Source organism: Aethalodelphis obliquidens, unplaced genomic scaffold, assembly GCF_003676395.1.
Source record: "Aethalodelphis obliquidens isolate GAN/ISIS:26980383/991018 unplaced genomic scaffold, ASM367639v1 scaffold9, whole genome shotgun sequence".
Taxonomy (NCBI): domain Eukaryota; kingdom Metazoa; phylum Chordata; class Mammalia; order Artiodactyla; family Delphinidae; genus Aethalodelphis; species Aethalodelphis obliquidens.
The window spans coordinates 40,333,073-40,340,965 of NW_020837953.1; the positions used below are offsets into that span (position 1 = coordinate 40,333,073).

Genomic DNA, 7,893 nt, shown 5'->3' on the forward strand with positions numbered 1-7,893 from the left:
GCCATTTTTCTTAAGGGCAACGTGATTTTTCTCTCTCTCACTCTCCCCCGCCCCCTCCCCGTCCCCCTTCCCCGCCCTTTCTCTCTCTCTCAGTGGGAGTCCCTGGAACCATCTTTTCTAAGGGCAAACAATTACTTTTTTTTAAGTCGTAGTTTCCATAAACTGCATATTATGCTTTTTCAAAATTCTGAAAACATTTTTATACCTCAACAAAGTGAAACAGGAGATAAAACATTGACCAGCTTAAACTGGTTTTGACTCCTTAAATAGGTTATTGATTAATCAAATCTTGAGGGTTTTTTATAGAGACATTACTGCGCATGTGCAAGGCCGGAACCCACGTTTCCAGGATGACCCCGGAACCAAGAATCTTCAGTCTGGGGAACTCAAACAATAGAAATGTTGCCATCGGACCCCTAAACCAGCTGAAGCAAGAAGTCCTTCAGTAAGGAAAATCCGGCTTCCATCTGCCATAGTACCTTGTTTACCATATATGGACTGCTTTGAAAACTAGCCAATCAGCTTGTGCCAAGTTTGAAATGTCCCTAACCTCTTAAATTTTGCCCCAAACCCTGGCTGGGGGAGACAGATTTGAGCCCTGCCTCCTGTCTCCTTACCGGTCCACCTCGCAATAAAGCTTTTTCCTTTCTCAAAAGCTGGTGCCATAGTATTGGCTTCTGTGCGCGCCAGGCAGTGAGCCCTTGCTCGGTGAGAATTTCTGGCGATCGCAAACGAACTAAGCTCCTGTGATCGCCTGGCTGAGGCACTGTAGCCCCCGGCTGGGTGTAGGCCCTCGTCACCGACCCTGAGTGGCCACCTAGACCCGATTTGTCTCGAGGCTCGGCTGTCGGGTTCCTGCTTCCCGCAGCAGCTGCGCTCCAAGCTCCTCCGCGCTACTTTCACTTTTGGGGAAAGAAACAGCTCCTGGATCTTTTGGGTGAGTAACCTCATTAAAACGCGCTTGTGCCTAAATTGTCTAATAACAATTATTAGACAATAAATGTCTAATCAGGATTGTGGGTTAGAGTCCCACTCTAAGGGAGACAGTATGAAAGGTTCAATCCGTTGTCTGGGAACTAAGATCCCACAAGCCGCACAGCGCGGCCAAAAAAAAAGTTATAACCACCGAGGTACCCAAAAGATCCGGTTAGAATCCCAGGCCTTTGGATTTCTCGGTCTATGTCTGACTGTTTTGTTTGTTAGGAATTGGCTAATAGGGTTAACTATTGGATGACCACAGAAAAACTTTATTGAATCTGTTTTATGTCATTTTGCTGTGGTCATCCTGAGAAAAAAATACTTCCAAGATGGGGAATGATAACAGCGTACCAGACGGCACTCCCTTGAAAAGTGTTCTTTGAGGTTGGTCAATGTTTACCTCTAATGATGAAAGAGGTATGAAAAAAAAGAAAATGATTTTCTTTTGTAACACTGCCTGGCCCAAATATCTACTGGAGTCAGGGGAAAAATGGCCCCCAAATGGGTCTTTGAACTATAATACTATTATACAGTTAGACTCGTTTTGTAAGAGAGAGAAAAAATGGGACGAAATCCCGTATGTAGACTCATTTATGTCTTTATATAAGAGGAGAAATATGCATAAGGCATTTATTGATAAAATGATGGGTCAGAGGGAAGAACCTCACAAAAAGCCTGTTTTACCCGAGTCAAAGTCTAATGACGATCTAGTCCCTCCGTCTGCACCTTTTGCAGTAGCCGGACTGTGGGCACTTCCTACGGTAGCCCCTCCCTCAGCACCTCTTGTGGTTCCCGCGAATCCTGAAGGGGATCTTCCTGCAGGCAGTGCCAAGACTTTTACCAGTCCTCCTAGGGCTGCTGGTCCGGCTCTGTACTCGCCCTTAGCAGATGGTCAACAAGGAATGGTCTACCCTCCCTGTACCCTCCAGGGTATTCAGTTTGGCCCAGGGAACACTCGACTGTAGGCGGGACAATTTCCGTTAAGGCAGGTCCCAGCAGGCTTGGATGACCAAGGCCAATCCAGAGCACTTGGAATCATGTATCATCGTTTATCAGTCATAGATTTCCTTAATTATAAAGCTAAAATGCCATCTTATCAAGATGATCCTAGGAATATGGAGAATCTCTTTACATATATTTTTGCTGTTTTTCATCCTAACTGGGCTGACATACAGACCCTCATGTGTATCCTACTCAGTCCAGAGGAACGCAGCATGATTTAGAGAAGGCCTTCCAGGAAGCCAAAAGGCTTCATGAATTAAAACCAAATAATCCAATCAGAACTCCAGCAAAGCAGGCCATCCCTGGAACTGAACCAGAATGGGATCCCAGTGACCCAGGGGATCAAGCAAGGCTGAATCATTATAAAGATTGTTTAATAACTGGACTGCAGAAAGGGGCAAACAGCTTCAAGAGGGTCCGGAATGTACAGCCAGGGCCTGAGGAGGGCCCATTCACCTTCCTTGAAAGGCTTTATGAGGCTTTCCGAAGATACACTGATGTTGATCCGGAACACCCAGATGACGTGGGACTGGTCAATTTAAACTTTATCGGTCAGAGTGCCCCAGATATAAGAAAAAAACTAGAACGACTGGAAGGGGGATCATGGACACCAACGTCTCAGTTGGTCCAGATTGCTTTTGAAGTGTTCAAAGGCTGATACGAAATTTGGGAAAAGCAGGAGCAATGCATCGAGCATTGCATCGTGAGGCAGGTTGCTCTGCTCAGCTGTAACCAGTCAAAACCCAGCAGGACGTCTGCAGGAGAGAACAGACGACCACGGGTAAGACCCTGGGGACCTCCAAAACCCAGCCGGAAAGGGCATCCATCTGTTGGGCCACAACAGTGTACCTTTTGTAAACAGGAAGGGCACTGGAAAAGGGAGTGTCCCCAAAACAGACAGGGCCCCCTCTCCCCCAAGATAACATCCATTACTGGTGTATCTGGGGAAGTCTCTCAGAAACCTTTTCTACAATGGCTTGAATGTCATGTAGAGAAAACACATGTAAAGTACAGCTTTGTGTATGTGCCTGGATGTCATAGTCCCTCATCAGGGCAAGAGGTACTAACAAATTTAAATGACCAAGTGGGTTTCTCAGCAGAAAAAGTAGACACCAAAGTACTCCCAGGTCAAGACTGCGCCCTCCAAGCTGCGCCATTACAATTGGGAGACAAGCCTCAACCAGATGTCCCTGAAGAAATTCTTAAAAAGGTAAGAGCAGAAGTTTGGGCTGATGGGACACCAGGAAGAGCCAAGACGGCTGACCCAGTAGTAGTAAAACTCCACCCAGGTGCCCAGACTCCAAAGTTAAAGCAGTACCCTTTAAAGAGGCACCCAAAGGAAGGTATAAAGCCTCTGATAAACACTTTTCTTAAATGCCAATTAATCCGACCTTGTCAATCCCCGTATAACACTCCCATCCTGCCAGTACAAAAACCTGGGACTGGAGATTATCGTTTCGTACAGGATTTGAGAGCTATCAACCAAATTGTAGAGGATGTACATTCGGTGATGCCAAATCCTTATACTTTGCTTACAACTTTATCTGGAGACTTTTGCTGGTTTACAGTTCTGAACTTAAAAGATGCCTTTTATTGCATACCCCTAAGTCCTGAGTCCCAGGAACTGTTTGCCTTTGAGTGGAATGATCCAGAGACTAATATAAAACAGCAGTAATCCTGGACTGTACTTCCACAAGGATTTAGAAATGCCCCCACCATCTTTGTGGAGGCCTTAGCCAAGGACTTAAAGGATCTCCAATTAAATGAAGGAATCTTACTCCAGTATGCGGATGGTATACTTACTAAGCGCTAGTATAACTAAGGAAGCTTCAGACCAAAATACAATCTTCACTTTAAACTTTTTGGCAGACCGGGGATATAAAATCTCCAAGGGAAAGGCACAAATTTCTCAACCAGCTGTAAAATATCTAGGAATTGAGTTATCGAAAGGAGAAAGAGACTTGCCAGATCGAAGGGAAGCACCCACCACCAGAAAGCAATTGAGAAGATTGTTAGGAATGGCTGGGTTTTGTTGTATTTGGATTCCTAACTTCGGACTTATAGTCAAACCTCTATATGAGTCTCTCAAAAGAAATGCCAATGAGCCATTAAGCTGGACTGCGAAATGCCAGGAGTCATTCCGTACCATCAAGGAGAAAATTTCAACAGCCCCAGCACTTGGTCCCCCAGACATTAGAAAGTTATTTGATCTTTTTGTGCATGAAAGACAGATCATGAGTCTTGGAGTGCTAACTCAAAATTTAAATACTGCCAGAAGGCCAGTAGCTTACTTTTCCAAACAATTGGATGTTGTAACTCAAGGATGGCCAGTTTGCCTCCGGGCTGTGGCTGCAACCTGGGACCTTTTACAAGAAGCTGAAAAATTTACCCTGGGTTGTCCTACCACTGTGCACACCCCACATCGTGTGCAACTTTTACTTGAACCAAAGGGCCGATATTGGCTTACTTTGGGGAGACTGGGCAAATACCAGGCCATACTATTTGACAACCCAAAGGTAACATTAAAAGAAGTATCTGCTTTAAACCCAGCCACTCTGCTCCCCGGAAGAACCTGTTCACGATTGTACATGAAAACAGAAGAACCTGTTCACGATTGTATACAAAAAATTGAAGAAGAGTATTCTAGCAGACCTGACCTGACTGATCAGCCTTTAGAGAATCCAGATACGGAAATGTTTGCAGTCGGGAACAGCCTCATGGATCGTGGACTCCGAAAAGCTGGATATGCAGTGGCAACTCATCAGGAGGTCATAGAAGCAGAAGCTCTCCCTCCAGGTACGTCTGTCCAGAAGGCAGAGCTCGTAGCCCTCAGGAGAGCCCTGCATCTTGGAGCTAAGAAAAAGGTAACCATTTATACTGCTTCTAAGTATGCCTTCTCTGTCATGCATGCACATGGGGCCATGTGGAAAAAGAGAGGTCAACTAACATCAGAAAAGAAAAAAATTAAACATGCAGAGGCGATACTGGCCTTATTAAACTCTGTTTTTAATGCCGGAAGAAGTAGCCATAGTACATTGCCCGCACCCAAAGACTGATAGCTGTATAGCTGAAGGAAATAGTTTGGCTGAACACGTAGCAAAACAGGCGACCAGAGCCAAACACCCTAGCACTCATTCAAAGTGTGGACCTGTCCCTGTTTAAGACTCAGCATTCAGAAATGGATCTAGAGAGAGATGATGAATGGGGATTTCACACTGACTCTTGAGACATAGATGGTGATCAGTACCAAACAAACAAAGAAGGCTGGATATATAATGAACAGGGATTAGTGCTTATGCCCCAACATTTAATGGAAAGAATTATCACTCATCTACATCAAGGAACCCATTACGGGAAGGATGCAACCTATCATTGGCTACTAAAGTTTATTGTTAGTCCATAAATGCAAAGGACCATCCAAAAGGTAATACAAAATTGCCTGATTTGCACCAGAAACAATCCTAAAGCCGGGCCACCTCCAATATTCAAAGGAGTGCAAACCCGAGGGACAGAACCAAGAGATGCCTGGCAAATAGACTTTACTGTTATGCCAAGAGCCATGGGACATTATAGATATTTGCTGGTATTTGTGGACACCTTCACAGGACGGGTCAAAGCTTTTCTGTGCTGGAGAGAGAAATCTTCCTAGGTAAAAAGGCCTTACTAAAAGAAATTAGCCCTCATTTTGGGTTGCCTCTTTCCATTCAAAGTGACAGTGGAGGAGCTTTCATAGCCAAGGTAATGCAAGGGGTATCTGGGGCCCTCGGACTACAATAGAAGTTACATGCTTCATGGAGCCCTTATGACTGAAATGATGAATCATACCTTAAAAGAGACAATCACCGAAGTATGTTAAGAAACCAACTTCACTTGAGATAATGTCTTAACAGTTGTCCTGCTGAGGGTAAGAGTAACCCCTAGAAGCAAGCGCCACTTGAGCCCTTATGAAATGTTAACAGGAGACCCTTCCTTAAGACTAAGTATTATTGCTGTCTTGAAAGTGATCTCATTGTAAAAGAAGTAGATACTATAAAATGTGTACAGTCCCTTGGTGCTATCTTATTTTCTGTATATAAATATGCCTCTAGCCAATTAACATTTCCTGCAGACATTCCTGTGCACTGCATAAGCCCAGGGAATTGGGTCCTCCTCAAACTTGGAAAAATGACTGCCCTGAGGATCAACTGCAACCCAAGTGGATTGGAGCCTATGAAGTCCTTCTGGTTACACATTCTTCAGTAGAGCTGAAAGGAGTTAAACCTTGGATACACCCCTCCAGAGTAAAAATAGTACCCATTTCTAACCAGCACCCCCCTTGTCCCCTTTACAGTTCCCAAACAGGGCACGCGCTCCATGGACAGGAGGAAGTAGGAGGACCCAACCTTCCTAACACTAGAGGGGCCTGGAAACCCACTACTGATTTCTCGGCCCCTAATTACACTTGTAAACCCTTAACTGAACTTAAGTTACTTTTCAAATAGAAACAGGACAGCTAAGTCTCCACCTGGTCAGGAAGAGAAGACGAGGACATCTTGAAAGTAGACAGCTCCACCTAGAAGTCTGGACCAGGCTGATATAAATCCAAATTCAGTCACTAAGAATGTTAAAAATAACATGTTTTCACTGGTTCCCAAAGAATAAGGTCTGTTTTTGGAGGACTGTTAAAATTAGGAATCATAGTTCTGTGTATCATGGGGTTAATCTTTTTACTCACCAAATTTTTTACTTATTGTCTATCTCATATATTTAAAAAGGCCTCCCCCACTCACATGTTGATTGCCCAAGACTTAAGCGTTCAAAGTGGGACTCGTGAATATTTACAATCAAGTGCAAAAACAATTTCATTCCTCTTATAAAAATCTATGCCCCTTCTCAGCAGGAAGCAGCTAGAGCGGTCGTCGCCCTATTTCCCTTAAGATTGAGGAATGTACAAAGTAAAAGGGGGGCACTAAAACAGCACATAAAATATTGACCTGCTTATCCTGGTTTTGTCTCAAATAGGTTGTTGACTAATCAAATCTTGAGTTATTCTACAGAGACAGCACTCCCATGTGCAAGACAGGAACCCATGTCTCCAGGATGACACCAGAACCAAGAATCTTCAGTCTGCAGAACTCAAACAATAGACATGTTGCTACTGGAGCCCTTTACCAAGCAAGAAGTTCTTCAGTAAGAAAAATCCAGCTTCCAGCTGCCCAAATAGCTTGATTCCAATCAGCTTCTGACTGTCAACACTAGTCAATAAGCTTGTGAAATTCTTCTAACTTACATTTTGCCCTGAACACTGGACAGGGAGACAGATTTGAGCCCTGCCTCCTGTCGGTTGACTCACAATAAAATGCTTTCTTTTCTTAAAAGCTGGTGCCATAGTATTTGCTTCTATGTGTGTTAGACAGTGAGCCCTTGCTTGGTAACAAAAGGATGAAAAATATCCGCTGATGCATAAAACATTTTCTTATTTCTATCTGGTAGAGTGAAAATGATTACAGTATTTCCTGCTCATAAAGCAGTATTCCAAGCATCTATTAACACTAGTTTATATCCTTGAGGTGAAAACATTAGTTGTTTTATCAACATTAGTTGATAAAATTGCACCTGAGCTGGAGTTCTGAAGTTCTCCTGAGTCTTTAATGACAGATACGTACATTAACTTCGAAAGTTACTTTATGTGTCTTCCTAAACAATGTTCTTTTTTTTTTTTTCTACAGTATAGAATTGGAGACCCTGGACTTTAAAGTTCAACTTTGGATACTTCCAACTTTTTTTTTTTTTTTGCGGTACGAGGGCCTCTCACTGCTGTGGCCTTTCCCATTGCGGAGCACAGGCTCCAGACGCGCAGGCTCAGCAGCCATGGCTCACAGGCCCAGCTGCTCCGCAGCATGTGGGATCTTCCTGGACCGGGGCACGAACCCT

The 7,893-nt window shown here is 44.0% G+C and overlaps 1 long non-coding RNA gene across 2 annotated transcripts; it reads left to right on the forward strand.

Annotated features, from left to right (window-relative positions):
- The first annotated feature begins 158 nt into the window (after window positions 1-158).
- LOC113622148 (uncharacterized) lies at window positions 159-7,337 on the forward strand. 2 transcript variants are annotated; one of them, XR_003433420.1, is made up of 2 exons: window positions 159-937; window positions 6,089-7,337. It is a non-coding gene; the product is annotated as an uncharacterized LOC113622148 (long non-coding RNA). The 2 variants fall into 2 exon arrangements; XR_003433419.1 differs by lacking the exon at window positions 159-937 and adding an exon at window positions 944-3,190.
- The last annotated feature ends 556 nt before the right edge of the window (window positions 7,338-7,893 follow it).